Below are 26806 nucleotides of genomic sequence, written 5' to 3'. Positions count from 1 at the left end.
AAAATTTCGGGACGAAATTTATTTAACGGGTAGGTACTGTAGTGACCCGAACTTTTCCATGTTTATATATATTAATTGAGATTGATATTTACATGATTAAATATTTCCAACATGTTAAACAATCAAACTTGTTAAGACTTGATTAATTGAAATATGTTTCATATAGACAATTGACCACCCAAGTTGACCGGTGATTCACGAACGTTAAAACTTGTAAAAACTATATGATGACATATATATGGATATATATATAGTTAACATGATACTATGATAAGTAAACATATCATTAAGTATATTAACAATGAACTACATATGTAAAAACACGACTACTAACTTAATGATTTTTAAACGAGACATATATGTAACGATTATCGTTGTAAAGACATTTAATGTATATATATCATATTAAGAGATATTCATACATGATAATATCATGATAATATAATAATTTAAAATCTCATTTGATATTATAAACATTGGGTTAACAACATTTAACAAGATCGTTAACCTAAAGGTTTCAAAACAACACTTACATGTAACGACTAACGATGACTTAACGACTCAGTTAAAATGTATATACATGTAGTGTTTTAATATGTATTTATACACTTTTGAAAGACTTCAATACACTTATCAAAATACTTATACTTAACAAAAATGCTTACAATTACATCCTCATTCAGTTTCATCAACAATTCTACTCGTATGCACCCGTATTCGTACTCGTACAATACACAGCTTTTAGATGTATGTACTATTGGTATATACACTCTAATGATCAGCTCTTAGCAGCCCATGTGAGTCACCTAACACATGTGGGAACCATCATTTGGCAACTAGCATGAAATATCTCATAAAATTACAAAAATATGAGTAATCATTCATGACTTATTTACATGAAAATAAAATTACATATCCTTTATATCTAATCCATACACCAACGAACAAAAACACCTACAAACACTTTCATTCTTCAATTTTCTTCATCTAATTGATCTCTCTCAAGTTCTATCTTCAAGTTCTAAGTGTTCTTCATATATTCTACAAGTTCTAGTTACATAAAATCAAGAATACTTTCAAGTTTGCTAGCTCACTTCCAATCTTGTAAGGTGATCATCCAACCTCAAGAAATCTTTGTTTCTTACAGTAGGTTATCATTCTAATACAAGGTAATAATCATATTCAAACTTTGGTTCAATTTCTATAACTATAACAATCTTATTTCAAGTGATGATCTTACTTGAACTTGTTTTCGTGTCATGATTCTGCTTCAAGAACTTCGAGCCATCCAAGGATCCGTTGAAGCTAGATCCATTTTTCTATTTTCCAGTAGGTTTATCCAAGGAACTTAAGGTAGTAATGATGTTCATAACATCATTCGATTCATACATATAAAGTTATCTTATTCGAAGGTTTAAACTTGTAATCACTAGAACATAGTTTAGTTAATTCTAAACTTGTTCGCAAACAAAAGTTAATCCTTCTAACTTGACTTTTAAAATCAACTAAACACATGTTCTATATCTATATGATATGCTAACTTAATGATTTAAAACCTGGAAACATGAAAAACACCGTAAAACCGGATTTACGCCGTCGTAGTAACACCGCGGGCTGTTTTGGGTTAGTTAATTAAAACTATGATAAACTTTGATTTAAAAGTTGTTATTCTGAGAAAATGATTTTTATTATGAACATGAAACTATATCCAAAAATTATGGTTAAACTCAAAGTGGAAGTATGTTTTCTAAAATGGTCATCTAGACGTCGTTCTTTCGACTGAAATGACTACCTTTACAAAAACGACTTGTAACTTATTTTTCCGACTATAAACCTATACATTTTCTGTTTAGATTCATAAAATAGAGTTCAATATAAAACCATAGCAATTTGATTCACTCAAAACGGATTTAAAATGAAGAAGTTATGGGTAAAACAAGATTGGATAATTTTTCTCATTTTAGCTACGTGAAAATTGGTAACAAATCTATTCCAACCATAACTTAATCAACTTGTATTGTATATTATGTAATCTTGAGATACCATAGACACGTATACAATGTTTCAACCTATCATGTCGACACATCTATATATATTTCGGAACAACCATAGACACTCTATATGTGAATGTTGGAGTTAGCTATACAGGGTTGAGGTTGATTCCAAAATATATATAGTTTGAGTTGTGATCAATACTGAGATACGTATACACTGGGTCGTGGATTGATTCAAGATAATATTTATCGATTTATTTCTGTACATCTAACTGTGGACAACTAGTTGTAGGTTACTAACGAGGACAGCTGACTTAATAAACTTAAAACATCAAAATATATTAAAAGTGTTGTAAATATATTTTAAACATACTTTGATATATATGTATATATTGTTATAGGTTCGTGAATCAACCAGTGGCCAAGTCTTACTTCCCGACGAAGTAAAAATCTGTGAAAGTGAGTTATAGTCCCACTTTTAAAATCTAATATTTTTGGGATGAGAATACATGCAGGTTTTATAAATGATTTACAAAATAGACACAAGTACGTGAAACTACTTTCTATGGTTGAATTATCGAAATCGAATATGCCCCTTTTTATTAAGTCTGGTAATCTAAGAATTAGGGAACAGACACCCTAATTTACGCGAATCCTAAAGATAGATCTATTGGGCCTAACAAACCCCATCCAAAGTACCGGATGCTTTAGTACTTCGAAATTTATATCATATCCGAAGGGTGTCCCGGAATGATGGGGATATTCTTATATATGCATCTTGTTAATGTCGGTTACCAGGTGTTCACCATATGAATGATTTTTATCTCTATGTATGGGATGTGTATTGAAATATGAAATCTTGTGGTCTATTATTATGATTTGATATATATAGGTTAAACCTATAACTCACCAACATTTTTGTTGACGTTTTAAGCATCTTTATTCTCAGGTGATTATTAAGAGCTTCCGCTGTCGCATACTTAAATAAGGACGAGATTTGGAGTCCATGCTTGTATGATATTGTGTAAAAACTGCATTCAAGAAACTTATTTTGTTGTAACATATTTGTATTGTAATCCATTATATAATGGTCGTGTGTAAACAGGATATTTTAGATTATCATTATTTGATAATCTACGTAAAGCTTTTTAAACCTTTATTGATGAAATAAAGGTTATGGTTTGTTTTAAAATGAATGCAGTCTTTGAAAAAGTCTCATATAGAGGTCAAAACCTCGCAACGAAATCAATTAATATGGAACGTTTTTAATCAATAAGAACGGGACATTTCAATATGATACTAATATTTATATTTTTTTAAATGGATTCAATTTCGGTCAATTGAATTCAAATGAGGTCAAACTTGGTCAAATAAGTGCTAATATATACACACATATATATACATGCATACATATACAAATAACGACTTTTTTTTTAATAAGATATATATAGATGTATATATGTGTGTGTACATGTATGTATATGTGTATGCTAATATTTATATCTTTTTAACTTTGTAGAAAAAAATGAAGGATTTGAGAGATGCAGAACCGGGACGAGATGAGGAATCTATATTGTTGCAAGTTTTGGGTCCACGGCCCGGCCACACACGCGGAGTGGGAAGAAAGTTACCAATGTCGGTCACTAATTCCGCATCTTCATCATCTACGGGTTGGACGCCACAACCACTAGTTTACCCTTCCTACACGGCGAGTGAAACGGAAGAAATCCTCGCTTACAATAATTTGCGAATTCCTCCCCATTTGCAACGTGGAGTGAGGATCAATGCCAATACTCCTGGTAGTTCCAATGACAATAATCCCGGTAGTTCCAATTTCAATACTCGAAGCCAAAACATTGAGGAGGATGAGGACGATGTATTTTCTGGTTTGTAGTTTGTTGGATTGTCGTTTGTTTGATACATTGTAGCTTGTTCCACGAAGGCGTTTATGTTTAAACTATTTTGTGAATGTTTGTTTGATGGATGTAGCTCGGTTTGAATAATTATTGTAATTGTTGGATATTTTTAATATTATTGTTGGTTGTTGAATGTCTAATATTATTGTAAAGCAGGTTTTAATATTGAAATGTGCCGGTTATACGGCTGGAAAATTTACAACTAAAAATTAATTTCCAAAAACAACAGTGGCCTTTCCGAACGACTAATCGTCCGGAAAAGTCGTCCAGAAAGCTTTTAATTTAATTAAAAAGAAATTGATTTAATCAAAAAAGAAATTGAATATTTTATTATTAAATCTTTCCGGACGACTGGTCGTACGAAAAGAGTCGTGCCTAAATATTTTTTCAGACATTTGTTTTAATCAAAAAAGAAATTGAATATTTTATTATTATACCTTTCCGGACGACAAGTCGTTGCAAATGGTCGTCCGGAAAGGCCGTCCAGAAACACATTTGAAAAAGTCAATGTGGGCCCCCATGTCGTCCGAAAAAGTCGGGTCAAGCCGTCCGGAAAACCTTTAGGCACGAAGCTTTCCGGACGAATCATTGCGGACGACGAGTCGTCTGGATTGACCAATGCGGACGACTTGTCGTCCGGATTCGTCGCCCGAAAAAGTCGTTTTTCTGGTAGTGAAATGGCATCATGATCGATAGTTACCCCGTTCTACTAGAGTAGTTAGTTCTGAGATTGATGATCAAATGGCCGCTTTAAGTGCTCACTTGGCTAAGTTTGATCGACAATCGGAGAAGATCACTAAAAAGTTGCATGTTATGAAAGTAGGCTGTGAAGTTGATGAATGTCTCATATTTCAATCATCGTCAAAACTTTCAAAACTTTAACAACTACTACAATCCACCATATCATCTCAACCCAAACAACTATGCTCTGCCATGAGTAAATCCACCAGGTTTTTACACTAGAAATCATGCAGAAATTTCTATTGCAAATCAAGGTAACACTCAAGAAAAATCGAATTTGGAAGGGATTCTTGCGACATTCAAAAAAGCCATACCGATACTACCGAATCAATCAAAGGTCAAATAATCCAAGTTCAAAACAAACACCAAGCTTCTATTTAAAATTGTAATGGAATGTGATACGATTGTCTAAACTAATGGAAGAAAAGTTGATTTCTAAACTTGCAGATGGAGACAAGAATAAAAATATGAAGACCGTCCCAATAAACATGATTTCTATCACTTGTGCCACAACACCATTGAATTGGGTGGATGACATGGAATTCAAAGAGTGGGAGAAAAAAATGTTTGAAGAGAATGATGCGAGGAAATAGAGAGTGAATTAATTGAGAGAAGCATTCATCTAAGAGATAACATTAAGATATGATGGATTCCCGCATAAGGTGAGTGATCCGGGAGAATTTCTTGTGCCACTTGAATTTAGTTATTTTTTTTATAAAAAATGGAATAAATAAATAATCTCAAAAACGCCTGTATACATTTAACGCCTATCATTATCATTATATATTAGCTCGTTCTCAAAAGTTAGGTTATATCTTGGTATTTTGTTGTCCGCTTTTGTGTATATCTTGATCGGTTCTCCGTTTGCTTCTTTTTTCCTTTAAGGTATTAGTTTTTTTTTTTTTTTGAACTGCCAAAAATATTATTATAAAAACACCCCTCTAGCAAGAAGCTAGGAAATGGAAAACAAACTATACGACCCTACAATGGCTTAACAAGCCACAAATTTCAATTTAAATTACAAGAACTTCTACTTTTAATATGCCCGTTTATGCCACAATTAGTTTTGGTTTAGTTGGTTTTGCTTGTTTATGCCTCTTGTTTGTTAAGCTTGTGTTTTTTCAGGTTCAAGATGTGTAGGTTTTCGTTGTAATCTCATGTTGGTTTTGCTTGCTCGAATCAGCCCGCTCTTGGTTAGTTTCTGGTTTGTTTCGTTGTCTAGTTGTGTGGCGTTCGGCATTGTTCCTTATCATTTTGTCGGCTTTTCATCGATTGATGAAATTCCTTTGTTGTATAAGTTTTCGTTTTCCAAAAAAAAAAAGTTAGTTATTTATTTCTAGCGTACCGACATCATGTCCTTATTATTGTATGTACATTTTACAAGGCCACATAAAACATTAATGGAAAAAACTTACATAATAATTCTGAAGTTTTTGTTGGCATTTAATAATAAAATTAAATTATTTAATGATTACGAGTATTACATATTGCTATTTAAGCAAAATTATTCTAAAAGTTTGATACCTCAAATATACAGACCAATGTGAAAGTTTGAGTCAGAAAATTATTTTAGACATAAATCGTGTTTGTAACATCGTATATCGTTTTCATACATACTACGAAGTATATCATTAATCATTAATTTAACTAGCATTTTTTCCAAATTTAAATTACCGATTTAGATAGTGAACTTATGTCTTCATACAGAGTGACGATCATAGTAGAACTGATTACCTTAAGAACTTGCTTCACCCTATTGAGTTTGTTACTAAAAAGAAAACCAGGTCGACCACTATTTGGATGCAATGCCACGCCTACTCGATTATCTTGTCTGAACCTTTTCATTTCAATCATTCATTTAAAACTCTAATTGGTCTAGGACTAAAATCTACAATCTTGTCACGTAGTATAAGGGGGCAGTGCTCGAAGTGTTTCCTTTCCATGGCTGATACCGATAGTTCATGTCGTAAAGCATCAAACTTCTCTATAATCAAAAATCCATCTAGTTTTCTTAGCTTTAGTTCATATATAGTCACTGATTGGTGAGAATTTTTTCCCATTCAAAGGTATGGGGATTAAGCACGAATTGTTGATGAATTGATTAATGTCTCAGTCCATTTTTTATTATTGCGAAAGTGGATGTAATGAGAATGGCCGAGAGATTAGGGTGTTGTAGGGATATCCCTTTTACATACATTGGTCTCCTAATTGGATTAAATTTGAATAAATAAAAGGCGTGACAACTGATAATTGATAAATTTAAAAAAGGATTTTGGAATGGAAATGTAAATCGTTGTCATACGATGGAAGGTTGACACTTGTAAAAACCTTCTAAGCAGTTTACCATTATACTCATTCTCGTTCTTTCGAGCTCCTGCTTCCGTAATCAAATCTATAAAAACTCTAAGCTGCACCTTCTTTTGGGGTGGGGCGGGTTCGGGAAATAAATTATGTTGTATCAAGTGGTCTTGTTTTCGAAAATCTTATGGGGATGGGGTCTTAACATAGGGTCATTAAATGCAAAAAGTCTAACTTTGTTAGGTAAATGGTGGTGGCGCTTTAAAACTGAAGACTAGTGAAGTGACCCGTAAATTTACGGGTTAGTTAAAAATCATTGTGATAAATTGTTATCTTGGTACAAAAATATTAAGGTGAAATCAGAGGTTTATTAGAAAGATTATATACAAAAAAAATAAATAGTAGTAAATGGTCTGAATAGATATAAAAAAAATAGAAGACTTATGTATCATCCACCACTTTAAATAAAATGCATAAGAAATTATATACATGCTCGCTAAATAAGATGTATAATGGAAAAGATGATAACACGTTTGTCAATATACATGCTAATTGGAGTATTATTTATAACACTACATGTATTGTGTTGTGAGACTTTAGAACCATAACTCCACTCAAATGTTCAATATATGTGTGAACAACTTTAGGAAAAACGGGTAAATACCTTCTTAAACAAAGCTTAGCCTTATTGACCTAAGCATTAAAATATTAACTGAACTAAGAATTTGGATGTTTACTTCAAGTCCATATAATTCCATCATGAACGTTGCATCAACACGTAGAAGAACCGGACATATGCCATCACGGTCAGAAGAACATTCATCCCATCCATAATTTTGATCATCCATCTGCACCAACTCATTTCATACCCAATATAATCATTCATAAGTTGAATCCAATCCAAAAAAACAATACCCAAATCTATCCAAAATTCCAAAAATTGCATTTTATGCAATTTTGACTCCAAAAGGTCAAAGCAGTCAAACTTGTGTGAATTTTAATCCAATCCATCATACACAATCTGTCAAAAAAAAAAAAAAAAAAAACCAAATCCATACATCATCAAACCATATACAACAACAACAATACCCAATTCCACTAAAGTGGAGTATGGGGTCATCAAACCATATACAAACATACCAATATTCCCAAGCAGAAAGCAGATCCACTTCACGAAAATGATCCAGTTGACTTTTCGATCAAAAAAGTCAAAATTAGCAGAAAAAAACATAATTTTGAGCCATTATTTTAGCCATTCAGTAACATATATCAGAACAGACTTGCAGCATCACTAAACCACCCATAAAGTGGTTTGACCCAAAAGTCAACTCTATCTAAAACCGTATCAAACCATTCCAGATTCGAGCCTATTACCCTACCCTCTATAAATGACAATATGTCCTAACTATAAATCATAAATTTAAAGTACAACTTTTGATATAAAACAAACGATCAAATTCGACGTTAAAACCCTATTTTTTATATCAAACTTAAGGCTCATATACTTTATAATCTACTTAACTCCTTTGTATTCAAAACAATACACAACTAATAATAATAACAATCTACATCTAACTTTGTATTTAAACTTAGAAACATCAAGTTGAATAATAATAACAATCTACATCTAACTTTGTATTTAAACTTAGAAACATCAAGTTGAATAATAATAACAATCTACATCTAACTTTGTATTTAAACTTAGAATCATCAAGTTGAATAATTGAGGGATACTGTCCTGAAGTATTTGGACAGTAATATACACCATATTATAAAAATGAAATTAAAGTTAAGCAATAAAGATAAAGACTTACTTTTAAATCATTGCCGACTTGATTAACAAAACCAAATCAGCACCCTTAAAGTAAATGGGTCAAAAAGGATTCCCGTACATTGCTTTCATATGAGCACAATTTCTTGATGAACTACTTTGAATCTTTTTTCATTCCCATTGAAATATGAGTTCAGTAGATGCAAGTTCATTTTCTGGATCCCATAAGTCACTTCTTTGAACATCTTCATCACCATCTACATCAGAATACACACTGGTCGTATATGAATGTGATTATCCAAAGCCAATCATAATAAATAAATAAAAAAAAGAAAAAAAAGAAAAAAAAATAAAAAAAAAAGAAATTCACAAGCAGAACTCTTTACCTACACACTATGAGTTGACACCATAATTAGCTACATAAATAGACCTCATAACATAAGCAATGAATTCTACAGTAACTCGTTGTGGAGTAACAAAGAAAAATAAGTAAATAAATAAATAAAAGGTATATACCAAGAAATACCTCATAAAATTGCAGTCATGAGGTCATAGTTATTTCAACTTTCATCATGATAGCGGCACGGTTGATAGTAGAAATAGCTTATCGGCAGTTAACAACATTCTTGTGTTCACTTAAAAGTTATTCAAGGCGAACATCATCAACTTCCCATGGAAAGTTGCCGACATGGACTCTGTAGGAGGACTCGTTATCCGAGTTGTGTGCTCTGTACTTTTAAGTATAAACAATGATGGTCACGATAAAACTTCTCCTAGTTCCTGTATTAATAAAAAAAACATCGTTAAAGTATAAACAAACATGGTCGCAATAAAACTTATAACAGTGATCTAGCAAATGTGTAAAAAGCTTCATAAAGAAGAACAAAGTTACATAACGACTGATCATTTTAACAGCCTTCTCAGCTTCTTCAACAACACTCATTGTTATCGACCCGCAACCCCTTTGATAAGTATCTCTGTTGTAAATAACCTGATTCAACAAACAAATACCTTATAAGCAACCCACCTTCAATATGTTAGACTGATTCATAATTACAGCTTCTTTTCAATTATAGTAAGTTTAAATCACTGACTATAATGAAGCTTATATCCTGAATTCCTCATATAAGTGAAAGAAAAAAATGCAAAAAGAAATATACTTCCATTTTTATCAGTTGTATACAATTTTATGCATTTATAACAATTAGGGTGATTAATTTATCTTCTTTAGAAAAGGGTCACAGGTAGTACATTTTTATGCAATCTTTTAAGAATTTGAAACTTAAGTTTTGATCAATAACTAATACAACACAGTTAATCAAACAACCCTAATTTTTTTATGTGAAGAAACAAACATCAACACCAACCAATTAGGCAAAAAAAAAAAACCCTATTTTTCATTCACCACTTCCAAATGCAAAAAATTCCCAGTCAATGACGTAATAGCCGGACTCATTTTGAACGACTGATGGTTGAAAGCAACACAATGTTTTAGGGTTTTTAACAAACAGGAAACCCCAAAATTTCAGATTCAAACTCTAACCTTATAACATCTTCGACCGCTAACGTTAAAACCACTAAGGAAAAAAATGAATCACAAGAAAGGAACCCAAACCTGTAACCGTTCATCTTCACTACCACAAATAGCCTTAGGATGATAGCCTGCAGAAAAACTTGTACCATCGTGTTCAGAAAATCGCAACGGATTTATTGGTGGTGGTGGAACCGCCTAAAACGGCCGGAATATACCGTATTTTACCTTTGAAAAGGGATCGGTGGTGGTTATGTTTTCAAGAGAGAGATGGTCGTTGTTTGCATTTGGAAGAGAGAGACACGTCCCTTTAAATTAATCGAAGTGATTAGATGAAGAAAAAATGGCAACAGCGGAAACGACAGTGGTAACAGCAGCGATAGCCGGCAGCGACGACGGTGGTAGCAGCAGTGGGAGCGACGAACGAACGTGGTAACAGCAGCGGCATTTTTTATGATTTGGGATGAAGATAGGCAATTTTTGATTTGGAGAGTTTTTTTTTTTTTTTTTTGGGAGAAGAGATAAAAGAAAGTGTATGGGAAAAGATTTTACTGATAAAACAGCAACGTATTTAAGATTTTTTATTAAAAAGGTAGTATTTGTTATTGATCAATGTATTATTTTTTTAATTGTAAAAGAAAGTGTTTTATGACATCACCCAGCTTGTCTCTCCTTTTTTTTCTTTTCTTTTTTTTTTGAATTTTTTTTTACAAAAGAAAATGCATATTTATGACATCATTATTTTAGACAAATATTAGAATAGAATAGATAACTCGTTATGAGTTGAAATCATAACAAGTTTTTATGGAGAGGGACTACAGCTTCTTTGGAAATGGATCAACTTGAGAAATATCATAAAAGAAAGGAGCTCATTTGATTCCCTCAACATCGCATTCTCATCTTCATTTGTTAAGGTGATCGAAAAAAGAGATTACACTTTGTCTTGGAAGGAGAGATGGATTGGCGATGATCCACTGACAGATTCAATCACCTTTACTCACTGAGAAAAATTGTCCATCTCAGATAGGATTCAATCAAGTGATAAAGTTCAAAACATCTCTTGGAAATGGATTCGTACCCCTCGTGGACACCTCTTGGTGAGCTTAAAAATCTATCCAATCTAACTACGGGTGTATCACTCAACAAAAAAGATTCATGGAAATGAATTTTGGACCCGAATGGAGTTTTCACAACCAAAGTACTTGATTTTGCTCAAGTTGTATACTTTTTATTCGCACGGTCTCGTTTACCCGAGATTTATATGATGTTTGAAGATTTATTGCTCATATTTGATGAAGATTAGCAATTTAGTCTCGAGAGTGTTAATTGAAAAGTTTATGGTGATTTTTGTGTGATTCGAAGCTTATTGGTTAGAAGAGTTATATATTCAGGTCCGAGTCAGCTGCCGAGGGTTGGCATCATAATAATAGCAAACCCATAATGAGTTTTACATGCTTCACGATTGTGAAATGCTTACTACGGGATTTTTCGCGTTCGCGAAATAATGATCGAGCAATTTTTCCAGACGCGTAATTTAAGAAAAATGAGCGTGAATCATGAGTTTTCATTCACTCGCGATCGAGAATCTCGAAGAAGAAAAAAAAAATTCACGAAAGCGAATCTAGTGTTAGACGGGCAATTTTGCATAAAACCTAATTTTTAAGAGGAAACTTTTCATAATTCTATTTGCGCCATTTTTTGGACAAGCAGGTGTGGATTTTGGTGACTTTTGGGGAATTCCAAGGTCATTCGATCCGTTCAATCATTCCGCAAACACAATTTCATCTCTACAACATTCAAGATCCTTTATCTTACTAGGTTGATTTCTTTTATTACAACAATGAATTCTTCTTTAATTTTTTGTTTAGTTTTGATTGAAGCTATGATTGTTAGCTAAGCAATTCATATTTGTCTAGACTAATAAATCTATGTATTGGATGTAACTTTTATCAATTGTTAACTATTATATGATGACTTGAAGTTTGAATGCATGGACGATTCTTATTGAACTTTTCTTTTCGATTCAATTGATTATGTGTTTGTCTGATAGGACGAGAGTTTATCAATTTAATAAACATATTTTCAATTGGTTTTTCTTAATTGGTTTATTGCTTAATCGGAGACGATAGTAAATTGAATTTAAAAGATTAGACGAACATTAGTGGATCACACACAACGAGAGTTGGTGTGATTGTTAATTACTGCGAGAGTAGAGTCACTATTTTAGTCTTCATCTCAGTTGAGTTGTTTAGTCGCAATTAGGAGGCCTTAAGTAAAGGGAATTTCGTGGTGTGTAATCCTGATTGAAGTGTCTGCACTGGGGAATTACAGGTGGAACTATTAGATACATCACATACGTTAGTTTGCAATTAGATCTTAATTTAAAAGCATCCAACACTATGGATAAAAGGTCTAAATGAACATTTGTTCCCATCTGATTTAAAAACTATCTTATTTGCTTTCTTTAGATTTTCATTAATAAATTTTCTTTTGAATTATCACTACCTTGTGATTTGCCAATCGTTAAACAGAAAACCCATAAACTGTTACTTGTTTTAGTCTCATTTGTTATTTAGTTTAACATTTGTAGTTCCCAATCTTGATTTGCAATTATACTGCCCTGAGGACGATCATTCGACTTTACCAATTTCTATTCTGCGATACAATTAGATGCACTTTCCTAGTTGCTTTTAATTCTTAAAACCCAGTATTTTTCTATTAATAATTTATATATTAGATTTTACACATCAAGTTTTTTGCACCGCTGCCGGGACAGTTGTGTCAAGTTAAGACTGTTTGCTAGTTTAGATTAATTAGTTTGACTTTTCTTTATTTTATCCATCATTTTTAGTTTTAAATTTGTAGTGTCAGTGTTTTAACTGTTTTGTTAGTTGTATTTTGATAGGCTTAAAATAGTGTATGTGACATACGCGTTCGTCCGATTCTCCGTTACATACGCCCTTTCAAGAGCCAGAAAGACAGCTTTAGAGCGTGAACACTGAACAAACAAACAGATACAATGGAGACTTCTTCTACTAGTCGAACTGTGATACCATTGGGTAGTTTTACTGATACCTTTGTGCAACATACTCCTAAAATGGCGGATCAACAACCTTCCATGGCTGCAAAGATGAAGGTCACACGAACCGGCCAAGGGCACGCTATTACTCAGCATGATAGAGGGTCAAGTTCTTCACATGATTTCTAATCAATGTCAGTTTAGCGGATCTCCTATGTAAGATGCTAACGAGTTGATAGGTCAGATCATGATGAGAATCAAAGAGACAACAGTTAGAATGATATTCGGGTGAACAGTAAACAGATTCGGTATTAGAGAAATTCGGTTACAATGAAATTCCACACCTTCTTAATCTCAGTTACAATGCAATGGCTATGTTTTAGGATCACTTAGATTCTTTATATAGCCCTCTTCTAAAGAACCTTCTATATAGTTTATTTCACATTAACACTATCCTAACTTTGGGGTCTTAACAATCTCCCCCTTAGTGTTAAGTGTGAATTTTACAAATGTAATCCTATTAAAACAATCTAAAGGAACTTTGTTCCTCTAAAATGAATTCTTGATTTAAATCCTTTGAGTCTCGAAGGAATGTGAGACGACTCTTCAATCTTTCAATAAGCACTTTGACGATTTCAGTGTCCTCTGTTGAGTAGCACTTATTCTCCAATCTCCATCTTAAGTATTTGAGAGAGTATACTAATGTTCCGTTAGAATATCTCATGAAGTCTGAAAGCCTGATGAAAATCTTTGTATAGTTGGAGTTGCCAAACACGAATCCATATAGACAATCACTTAATTCAAGTAAGGACATATATCGTAATCCTTCGATTAGTTGATTCAGAGGTTTGATCCCAATATTTTTGTGTCCAGATTCCAACCTCATCTGAAAGTCATGAACCGACATCCCTCTCATTGAGTCAAGAATAAACCTGTAGACCTCCTAGAATGAAACTGCATGGAAACTTGTTGCCGATTCATTCAGGTCTGTCAAATAGTTGTAAATAAAGATGATGTCATTCATCTTTAGCACATCGAGATCTGCCTCTGAGAATTGATAATCCTCATCATATCCATTCTTGTTAATCATCAAGATCTTATTAATACTTTTGATCTCCGAGTTCCGTTGATCTTGAAGATTCTCCTCATTTTTTAGCTTATACTTATTTCAATTTTCCAAATAAGCTTTTAAGTATTCTGGTTTCTTATGAGATTTCCAAGCACCGAGAACACACATAGAAGGTGCAAGGACGAGATCCGTTTCACCAAAGATCTTATAAGCTTGTTGTTCAACGAACGGTAAACGTAGAATCAAGTTTTATTCATCATCAGGATCCATCTGATAATCAGCCCCTCTGACAAGAGCAACTTCTGAAATTTGGAAAGGAACATCAGGATCAGGAGGTGTTGTAGTATCTTTTTCACTATTTGAAAATATCTCCTTCTCAAGATGTAAAAAAAATCCATGGTTGGAGTTGTAATGTTGACAAACTGATGCTCATTAAATTCATTCAGTACACTCTTCCCCTTCAGAATGTCCTCGATATCATCAAAATTACGATTGTCCTCAGGTACCAATGTATCCTCTGTTTGTTGTCGTTGATGTTGTTACTCTGTATCCATAATACTTAACATTTCTGAGTCACTTCTCTCTTTGTAACCACTTCATCTAGAAAACTATCAATGTTATCTCGTTTAATCTCCTCAACTTCATCGCTTTCAGAACTATAGGAGATCTCAACTACATCATCATTTCTTCAGTGTTGACTAGATGAACCGGCTTCATATGTCAAGTGTTGATAAGCACCTGACCCATAACCGTATCTATTCTCCCCCTCATGATGATAGTCGGGATCGAAATTGTCATGGTCTGACATGTGAACTGGTCCAGGTGACTTGCCTGTAGAATTAGGAAACACTACCCTTGCTTGTTCAGTGTAAAGAATCATCGTCTCACGAATTTCGTCAAGATCAAGTCGTCTAGAAATTTCAGTAAGGTATAGTGCCTCCAGCTCATCATTGGAGAGATATTCAAAACCATATGTTCGAGATGGTCGAGAAGGTGATTGTGTTGGTGAAACAACTGTATAACCAAGTGGTGGTGGAAGAATCACCAGTATCGGAGCAGCCACAGATGGTGTCAGTGATGTCGATGGAAGTATGTGAGTTTCTGATAATGCTAAAAATGAACATATATTTCATAGCATTATCCTTCAAGAAAGACAAGCTTTTAGTTGCAATTGTTCTAATTCCAAGTGATATTCGTTTAAATAATAAAAGGTGAAGACAAAAGACAGAATCGACGATTTGAAGACGCAAATGACCAAAATGCTAAAAAGTACAAAGTACAATCCAAGTGGTTCAAATTATTGATAAGAAACGTCTAAAAATGACAAGAGTACAAGCCGCAAAATGCAAAGTACAAGATATTAAATTATACGAAAAAGCGTTCAAAAATTCGGAACCAAGACATGAACCAACTATCAACGTACGACTCAACGGACCTGAAATTACAAGTCAACTATGCACAAGAATATAATATAATATATAATTATATATATATATATATATATATATATATATATATATATATATATATATATATATATATATATATATTATAAAATATTAAGCAGCCCACGTTTTGGAATTAAGTGATGAGCTGGAAACCAAAGCTTCGCAATCGCGGAGCTGTGAGGAAGAAAAACATCGCAGTCGAGGAGCACACAGTAATCAAATTGGCCTATAAAAGGCCGCGCATTCTGCCGAACTCATCATCCCTTTTCTTTCTTTTCTATATACGTAAAATATATTTATAATTTTAATTTTAATTTTAATTTAAGTTTAATAATAATTGGGTTATTGTAAGGAATGTTTTACGGGTTTTAAAGTCGAAACTCTGTCCGTGTAACGCTACGCGATTAATACTCATTGTAAGTTCTGTTCAACCTTTTTAAATTAATGTCTCGTAGCTAAGTTATTATTATGCTTATTTAAGCCGAAGTAATCATGATGTTGGACTAAATATTAAAGACGGGGTTATTGGGCTTTGGACCATAATTGGGGTTTGAACAAAAGACCGACACTTGTGGAAATTGAACTATGGGCTATTAATGGGCTTTATATTTAATTAGCTAAATGATGTCTTGTTAATTTAATATAAAGGTTAAAATTTGACGTATCTATATATAACCACATACGCTTGACTGGGTACGGTGGGCGGGATATTTATAAATACTAATAATTGTTCATTTGTCCAGACACGGGGATGAATTAATAGTCAATGGACTCATTAAAATAGGGGTGGATTATATTCAAGGGTAATTGGTGTAATTGTTAATAAAGTATTAAGACCTTGGATTACACGCAGTCGATAACCTGGTGTAATCATTAACAATGTATTAAAACCGTATTACAGTTTAAATCCCCAATTAGTTGGAATATTTGACTTCGGGTATAAGGTTAATTTGGCGAAGACTCTCGCACTTTATAATTATGACCAATGGACTATTATGGACAAAACCATATGGACATATCAAATAATCCAGGACAAAGGACAATTAACCCTTGGTAATAAATTAAAATCAACACGTCAAACATCATGATTATGAAAGTTTAAATAAGCATAATTCTCCTATTTTATATCTCATCGTACTTTTATTTATCGTCATTTTATTTATCTTACTTTAAATTATTGCACTTTTAATTATCGTACTTTTATTTTATCACATTTTTATTTATACTCATTTACTTTACGCTTTAAATTAAGTTATTATTTTGCATTAGGACTTAAAATTGACAAACCGGTTATTAAACGGTAAAACCCCCCTTTATAATAATAATACTACTGTATTACTAATTAATATATATATTTATATATTTATATAAATATAATTGTTTAAAAATATAGTGTACGCAATAAGTGGATCCCTGTGGAACGAACCGGACTTACTAAAAACTACACTACTCTACGATTAGGTACACTGCCTATAAGTGTTGTAGCAAGGTTTAGGTATATCCATTCTATAAATAAATAAATAGCTTGTGTAAAATTGTATTGTATTTAATAGTATTTTGTAGTAAACTATAATAGTATTTCGTACTACACCTCGCACACGTCAAGTATTTTTGGCGCCGCTGCCGGGGAAACAACGCCGAAGCGAAACGTTATATATATATAAAAAAAAAAGATTTTTATTAAAGTTTCAATCTATTTTTGTAAAAATATATTTTAAATTTTTTTTAAAAAAACAAAAATATATATATCTATTTAAGTGTTCAATTAAAAAGAAAATATATTTTATAAAAGTATTTTTAAGTTCTTAAAAATATAATTCTAAATTTTACTTATATATTAATTAAAAAAATTAAAAATCAAATAAAATTAAAATTGAAACTGTCGAACCAGTTTTGAGTCTGCAATCGATCTGAACCTGCATTACTCTGCAGTCGCGGAGACCCTTGGATAGAAAACACCGCAGTCGTGGAGCTGTCTGACAGATCAAACCTCAGACTGCATTTATTACGAAATTATGGTTATATAATTAATTATTATTATTAATTAGGGTTTAATTAAATTAATAATTAGTTTAGTTTTAGTTAATTTTGTATTTTAAGTTTTAATTAGTTCTCTTAATTTATAAATTATAACTTTTTAATAAATAATATAAAAATAATATTTTTATAAAAATAAGTAATTTTATCATTTTTTTGTTTCTTTTTACAAATTGTATATTTTTATCATTTAATCGTAATTTGTATTTTTATGGTTCGTAATTAGTTTTTAAACTTAGTTTTTGCCGTAGAATTTTTATATTCCTAGATTTTTAAACTTTGCCGTAAAATCCCTTAAATACTTTTGCTTTAGATTAAGATTTAGGTGCTTTAAAATTTTACGACGTCGCTTATCGTTTTAGTTTTAATAAATTTTAGTGCCTTTTAAGTTATTGCCGATTTTCCTATAGAATTCCTTTTAAGCTTTAGTACCTTTAGACGCTAAGTTTTAGACGTAAAATTTTAGTTTATAAGTTTTAGATTTATTTTCGACTTTTATTTTTCGACGTTTTTCGACGCACTCTTTTTCTTTTTCATTTCTACGCTCTAGTTTTTAGGACATAGAATTTTCTTTATTTTCTTTAAATTTTTGACGAAAAATTATTTTAAGCGGTTAAATTAATAGACATCCAAATTTTCTGCTTCGTAGTAATAGTTAGATTTGTTAGTGGCGAGTTGTGGGCTTCCGATTTAAAGGGTCCTGGCTACCTGCTGCATCTATTGGCTATTCGAAACGTGGGCAAAATCAGAAAAGTCTATTAATTTGATAACTTTAATAATTTTTATCTTTATAACTAATATGATATTCAGTGAATGCACCGAGCAAAACGTTCACCACCTTTCATACGTTCACCACCTGTAACTCGATCAAGACATCTAGCCAATATTGTCGCCGTTGATTTTTCTTTAGAATCATCATCTAGTCGAACGAGTACTCCAATTCAAATTTTTGATAATCCAGTTTTTGAACCCGACCTCACAATTGAGAACCCGAAGGATATTCAAGGATAATTCAGAGATCCTGAACCACTAATCATTCCTCCTGAACCACAAATCATTCAACCAAAGGTTGTCGAGGAAGAAACCATTAAATCAGAATCCTCAAGTGATTCAGATTCAACAAATTCAATCATGGAAAATCCGGAACCTCTAAGTATGGAAGACCGAATGAGAGCTACACGCATGGGCCAAGGTCATGCCATTACTCAAGCAGACATTAATGCACCAGCTTATGAAATCAAAGGACAAATCCTACACATGGTAACTAATCAATGCCAATTTAGTGGTACACCAAAAAAAGATCCAAACGAACATCTTCGTACCTTTAATAGGATATGTACTTTATTTAAAATCAGAGAAGTTGAGGATGAACAGATCTATCTCTTGTTATTTCCCTGGACTTTAAAGGGAGAAGCCAAAGATTGGTTAGAATCGTTACCTGAAGGAGCGATTAATACATGGGATGTTTTAGTTGAGAAATGTCTTAAAAGATTTTTTCCGGCATCTAAAGCCATGAGACTTCAAGGAGAAATTGTTACGTTCGCGCAAAAGCCAAATGAAACATTATATGAGGCGTGGACAAGATTCGAAAAGTTGTTGAGAGAATGTTGAAATGTCCCGTTCTTATTGATTAAAAACGTTCCATATTAATTGATTTCGTTGCGAGGTTTTGACCTCTATATGAGACGTTTTTTTTCAAAGACTGCATTCATTTTTAAAACAAACCATAACCTTTATTTCATAAATAAAGGTTTAAAAAGCTTTATGTAGATTATCAAATAATGATAATCTAAAATATCCTGTTTACACACGACCATTACATAATGGTTTACAATACAAATATGTTACGTCGAAATCAGTTTCTTGAATGCAGTTTTTACACAATATCATACAAACATGGATTCCAAATCTTGTCCTTATTTTAGTATGCAACAGCGGAAGCTCTTAGTATTCACCTGAGAATAAACATGCTTTAAACGTCAACAAAAATGTTGGTGAGTTATAGGTTTAACCTATATATATCAAATCGTAACAATAGACCACAAGATTTCATATTTCAATACACATCCCATACATAGAGATAAAAATCATTCATATGGTGAACACCTGGTAACTGACATTAACAAGATGCATATATAAGAATATCCCCATCATTCCGGGACACCCTTCGGATATGATATAAATTTCGAAGTACTAAAGCATCCGGTACTTTGGATGGGGTTTGTTAGGCCCAATAGATCTATCTTTAGGATTCGCGTCAATTAGGGTGTCTGTTCCCTAATTCTTAGATTACCAGACTTAATAAAAAGGGGCATATTCGATTACGATAATTCAACCATAGAATGTAGTTTCACGTACTTGTGTCTATTTTATAAATCATTTATAAAACCTGCATGTATTCTCATCCCAAAAATATTAGATTTTAAAAGTGGGATTATAACTCACTTTCACAGATTTTTACTTCGTCGGGAAGTAAGACTTGGCCACTGGTTGATTCACGAACCTATAACAATATATACATATATATCAAAGTATGTTCAAAATATATTTACAATACTTTTAATACATTTTGATGTTTTAAGTTTATTAAGTCAACTGTCCTCGTTAGTAACCTACAACTAATTGTCCACAGTTAGATGTACAGAAATAAATCGATAAATATTATCTTGAATCAATCCACGACCCAGTGTATATGTATCTCAGTATTGATCACAACTCAAACTATATATATATTTTGGAATCAACCTCAACCCTGTATAGCTAACTCCAACATTCACATATAGAGTGTCTATGGTTGTTCCGCAATATATATATAGATGGGTCGACATGATAGGTCGAAACATTGTATACGTGTCTATGGTATCTCAAGATTACATAATATACAATATAAGTTGATTAGGTTATGGTTGGAATAGATTTATTACTAACTTTCACGTAGGTAAAATGAGTAGTTTTTATCAATCTTGTTTTACTCGCCATTTCTTCGTTTCTAATCCGTTTTGAGTGATTCCAGTGGCCACGGTTTTGTATTGAACTTAAATTTATGAATCTAAATATAAAAAGTATAAGTTTATTGTCATAAATACAAGTTACAAGTCATTTTTGAAAGAGGTAGTCATTTCCGTCGAAAGAACGACATCTTGATGACCATTTTGAAAAACATACTTTCACTTTGAGTTTAACCATGATTTTTGGATATAGTTTCATGTTCATAAGAAAAATCATTTTTCTGGAAGTATAGCCTTTAAATCAAAGTTCTTCTTAACTTTTAATTATCCCAACCAAAACAGCCTCCGGTTTTACTACGACGGCGTATATCCAGTTTTATGGTGTTTATCGTGTTTTCGGGTTTTAAATCATTAAGTTAGCATATCATATAGATATATAACATGTGTTTAGTTGATTTTAAAAGTCTAGTTAGAAGGATTAACTTTATTTGCGAACAAGTTTAGAATTAACTAAACTATGTTCTAGTGATTACAAGTTTATAACGTTGAATAAGACAGCTTTTTATGTATGAATCGAATGATGTTATGAACATCATTACTACCTCAAGTTCCTTGGATAAACCTACTGGAAATGAGAAAATGGATCTAGCTTCAAAGGATCCTTGGATGACTTGAAAGTTCTTGAAGCAGAATCATGACACGAAAACAATTTCAAGTAAGATTTCCACTCGAAATAAGATTGTTATAGTTATAGAAATTGAATTAAAGTTTGAATATGATTATTACCTTGTATTAGAAAGATAAACTACTGTAAGTAACAAAGGTTTCTTGATCTTGGATGATTACTTGGAATGGATTTAGAAAACTTGGAAGTAAACTTGCAATCTTGGAAGTATTCTTGATTTTATGAAACTAGAACTTTTGGAATTTATGAAGAACACTTAGAACTTAAAGATAGAACTTGAGAGAGATCAATTAGATGAAGAAAATTGAAGAATGAAAGTGTTTGTAGGTGTTTTGGGTCGTTGGTGTATGGATTAGATATAAAGGATATGTAATTTTGTTTTCATGTAAATAAGTCATGAATGATTACTCATATTTTTGTAATTTTATGAGATATTTCATGCTAGTTGCCAAATGATGGTTCCCACATGTGTTAGGTGACTCACATGGGCTGCTAAGATCTAATCATTGGAGTGTATATACCAATAGTACATACATCTAAAAGCTATGTATTGTACGAGTATGAATACGGGTGCATACGAGTAGATTTGTTGATGAAACTAAACGAGGATGTAATTGTAAGCATTTTTGTTAAGTAGAAGTATTTTGATAAGTGTCTTGAAGTCTTTCAAAAGTGTATGAATACATATTAAAACACTACATGTATATACATTTTAACTGAGTCGTTAAGTCATCGTTAGTCGTTACATGTAAATGTTGTTTTGAAACCTTTAGGTTAACGATCTTGTTAAATGTTGTTAACCCAATGTTTATAATATCAAATGAGATTTTAAATTATTATATTATCATGATATTATGATGTACGAATATCTCTTAATATGATCTATATACATTAAATGTCATTACAACGATAATCGTTACATATATGTCTCGTTTCAAAATCATTAAGTTAGTAGTCTTATTTTTACATATGTAGTTCATTGTTAATACACTTAATGATATATTTACTTATCATTTAACATAATTAACCAAGTGTATCAATATCTTAATATGATTCATATGTACCTAGTAAGACGTTATAACGATAATCGTTATATATATCATTTTCGAGTTTCTTAATTTAATAGTCTCATTTTTATGTATATAACTCATTGTTAAAATACCTAATGAGATACATACTTATAATAAAATCATGTTAACTTTATATATAACCATATATATGTCATCGTATAGTTTTTACAAGTTTTAACGTTCGTGAATCACCGGTCAACTTGGGTGGTCATTTGTCTATATGAAACCTATTCCAATTAATCAAGTCTTAATAAGTTTGATTGCTTAACATGTTGGAAACACTTAATCATGTAAATATCAATTTTATTTAATATATATAAACATGGAAAAGTTCGGATCACTACAGATGTCCTCAACACGGTTTAGACACTTATCAAATAGTACAAATATTCTACCAAGGTGTCGACGTTGCTACACGAAAAGACATCGACACAGCAGCTGGTGGTTCCATTGTGAAGAAAACCGCAACTGAAGCTCACAAAATTATTAATAACAGGGCCTCCCACTCACATGAGTGGCATCAGAAAAAAGATATCTTTCGTTCATCTAAAGTGGCTAGAGCCGATTCTAGCCATGACTTTGATTCCATTTCTGCAAAGTTAGATGCTTTCGAGAGACGAATGGAAAAGATGACTAAAGATATTCACGCAATACGAATTAGTTGTGAGCAGTGTGGAGGACCACATTTGACAAAAGATTGTCTCAGTGTTGAACAAACATTGGAACAATGAGAAAATGTTTCATACATGAACTAAAGGTCTGGAAATAATTATCATGGTAATTATCAACCGCCAAGGAAAAACTACAATCAAAATCAGAATTATAACCGAAATGTTCCATACAACAACCAACAAGGTCCTAGCAATCAACAAGTATCTAACAATACTTACAATCAGCAAAGACCTATTTTTCCAAATAAACCACCACAAACCGATGATAAAAAGTCAAATTTAGAAGATATGATGTCGAAGCTAGTTGAATCTCAAACTCAATTTTTCACATCTCAGAAACAAACTAATGAACAAAATGTTCAAGCATTTAGAAATCAACAAGCTTCAATCCAAAATCTAGAACAAGAAGTAAGTAACCTAGCGAGGTTAATTGAAGAAAGAAAACCGGGGAGTCTACCTAGCGATACAAGTGCTAACCCCCGAAATGAAATAGCTAAGCCATTACCACAAGAAGTGGCATTACACTTAAACCACCTGAAATATCTGTAATTTCTGATGACTCTATTCCTACTACACATGCACCACAGCCTGAGCAAGAGAAGGAATCAGAACCGGTAATTGAAAAGGTTAATGAAGATAACACAGTTAAGGAAAAACCTTATGTTAAACCATACCAACCACCGTTTCCTTACCCAAGTAAAATGAGAAAAGAAAGACTTGAAGCCGAGCAATCCAAATTCTTGGATATGTTTAAACAAATAAATGTCAATCTTCCTTTTATTGATGTGATTTTTGGAGTGCCAAGATATGCTAAATTCTTGAAAGATCTAATCACAAATAGAAGGAAAATGGAAGAACTCTCGGCTGTTACAATGAATGCTAATTGTTCTGCAGTGCTGTTGAATAAAATACCAGAAAAACTCTCTGATCCTGGAAGTTTCACAATTTCATATTTTCTGAGTAGTCTTAATTCAATAGAAGCATTGGCAGACTTAGGTGCTAGTATAAATTTAATGCCATATTCACTATACACTAAACTAGACCTCGGAGAATTGAAACCAACACGAATAAGCATACAACTAGCCGATCGATCAGTAAAATATCCTAGAGGGATAATGGAGAACATGCTAGTTAAAGTTGGTACGTTAGTATTTCCAGTAGACTTTGTTATTCTGGACATGGAAGAAGATTCTCGAGTTCCTCTTATATTAGGAAGACCATTTTTAAACACGGCTAAAGCAATAATAGACGTGTTTGGTAAGAAACTGACCCTAAGTATAGAGGACAGGAGTGTTACCTTTTTTGTTGATAGAGCCATGCAACAACCGCAATCTGCAGATGATACATGTTATTATGTTCAAACTATAGATTCACATGCAGAATTATTACAAGAATTTCCAGAATTACAAGGAACATGAGAATGTTCTTTAGGAGAAGGAAATGAACCAATTGATGAAGCTGAAATGTTAGCTACACTTATGGCTAATGAATACGAACCAATAATAGAAGAACTTCAAATGCTGAAAGAGGAAGACAGATATCGATACAAATCATCGATAGAAGAACCACCGATATTAGAGTTAAAACCACTTCCAAACCATTTGGAATACGCTAATTTACATGGTGAATCTGAATTACCTATAATAATATTGTCTTCTCTTACAGAAAATGAAAAATCTCAACTTATTTTTGTGCTAAAAGCTCATAAACCAGCTATTGCATGGAAGATTCATGACATTAAAGGCATAAGTCCTTCGTATTGCACACATAAAATTCTTATGGAAGAAAATCATAAAACCTATGTGCAACGCCAACGAAGACTAAATCCTAATATGCAAGATGTTGTTAAGAAAGAAATTATTAAACTGCTCGATGCAGGTTTAATTTATTCAATTTCTGATAGTCCATATGTAAGCCCAGTTCAATGCGTACCTAAGAAGGGTGGCATCACTGTCATCACAAATGAAAAAGATGAGCTTATTCCTACTAGGACTGTAACAGGATGGTATGTTTGTATTGATTACAGAAAATTAAATGACACCACCAGAAAAGATCACTTTCCCTTATCTTTCATTGATCAAATGTTGGAAAGGTTAGCTGGGAACAGTTACTATTGTTTTCTTGATGGTTTCTCCGGATACTTTCAAATTCCAATCGCACCCGAGGACCAAGAGAAAACCACCTTCACGTGCCCTTATGGTACTTTTGCTTACAAACGCATGCCATTTGGACTTTGCAACGCCCCTGCAACCTTTCAAAGGTGCATGATGACAATTTTTCACGACATGATAGAAGAATGCATGGAAGTTTTCATGGATGACTTTTCAGTCTTCCGTGATACTTTTGAATCATGTGTAGTTAATCTTGAACGAATGCTTATTAGATGCGAGCAATCAAATCTAGTACTTAATTGGGAGAAATGTCATTTCATGGTTAAAGAAGGCATCGTTCTTGGTCATAAAATTTCAAAGGAAGGAATTGAAGTAGATATAGCTAAAGTAGATGTAATTGCTAAACTTTCACATCCCACCAATGTTAGAGGAGTTAGGAGTTTTCTAGGGCATGCCGGTTTTTACCGACGTTTCATAAAAGATTTTCCTAAAATTGCCACTCCTATGAACAAACTCCTAGAAAAGGATGCTCCATTCATCTTTTCAGATGAATGCATCAAATCTTTTAATATTCTTAAAGAAAAACTCACTAATGCGCCGATCATGATAACTCCAAATTGGAATCTACCATTTGAACTCATGTGTGATGCGAGTAATTTTGCAATGGGAGCCGTTTAAGATCAAAGAATTGAAAAACGATTTCAACCTATTTATTACGCTAGTAAGACGTTACAAGGAGCACAAACGAATTACACAACTACTGAAAAAGAACTCCTTGCTGTTGTCTTTGCTTTTGACAAATTTCGTTCATAACTCATTCTAGATAAAACAGTGGTCTATACCGACCATTCTGCTCTTAGATACCTATTTTCAAAACAAGATGCCAAACCACGATTAATCCGTTGGATCTTACTCTTACAAGAGTTCGATATTGAAATTCGAGACAAAAAGGGAGCAGAAAATCTCGCCGCTGATCATCTTTCTCGTCTTGAAAATCCTGAATTAGAAGTTCTAAGTGAATCGGCCATATAAGACAACTTTCCTGATGAATATCTCTTGAAGATCGATTATAATGAAATTCCATGGTTTGCGAACTTTGCAAACTACTTAGTATGTGGATTCCTTGAAAAAGGGTTGTCGTACCAAAAATGAAAGAAATTCTTTAGTGATATAAAACACTATTTTTGGGAGGATCCACATCTTTTTAAAAGTTGTCCCGATGGAATAATACGCCGATGCATATTTGGGGATGAAGCTAGTTAAATCTTAAACCATTGTCACACAGGACCAACAGGAGGGCATTATGGGCCTCAACTCACAGCAAGGAAAGTCTATGACGCTGGATTCTATTGTCCTACAATTTTCAAAGACGCACACCTTCTTTGTAAATTCTGTGATGCATGTCAAAGGGCCAGAAAAATAAGTCAACGTGATGAAATGCCACAAAATGTTATTCAAGTATGTGAAGTATTTGACATTTGGGGTATTGACTTTATG

The 26806-nt window shown here is 32.7% G+C and overlaps 1 long non-coding RNA gene across 5 annotated transcripts; it reads right to left on the bottom strand.

Annotated features, from left to right (window-relative positions):
- Positions 1–7417: 7417 nt before the first annotated feature.
- Positions 7418–10749, bottom strand: LOC139891687 (uncharacterized). 5 transcript variants are annotated; one of them, XR_011773801.1, is made up of 5 exons: positions 10336–10749; positions 9247–9711; positions 8764–8977; positions 8090–8140; positions 7419–7970 (listed from the first exon to the last, which is right to left on the bottom strand). It is a non-coding gene; the product is annotated as an uncharacterized lncRNA (long non-coding RNA). The 5 variants fall into 5 exon arrangements; XR_011773802.1 differs by lacking the exon at positions 8090–8140 and having other exon boundaries at positions 7420–7970; positions 9247–9500; positions 9613–9711; XR_011773803.1 differs by lacking the exon at positions 8090–8140 and having other exon boundaries at positions 7418–7970; positions 8764–8994.
- Positions 10750–26806: the final 16057 nt, after the last annotated feature.

This window comes from Rutidosis leptorrhynchoides, chromosome 2, assembly GCF_046630445.1.
Source record: "Rutidosis leptorrhynchoides isolate AG116_Rl617_1_P2 chromosome 2, CSIRO_AGI_Rlap_v1, whole genome shotgun sequence".
Taxonomy (NCBI): Eukaryota; Viridiplantae; Streptophyta; class Magnoliopsida; order Asterales; family Asteraceae; genus Rutidosis; species Rutidosis leptorrhynchoides.
This window is presented reverse-complemented; position numbering and strand designations above follow the sequence as displayed.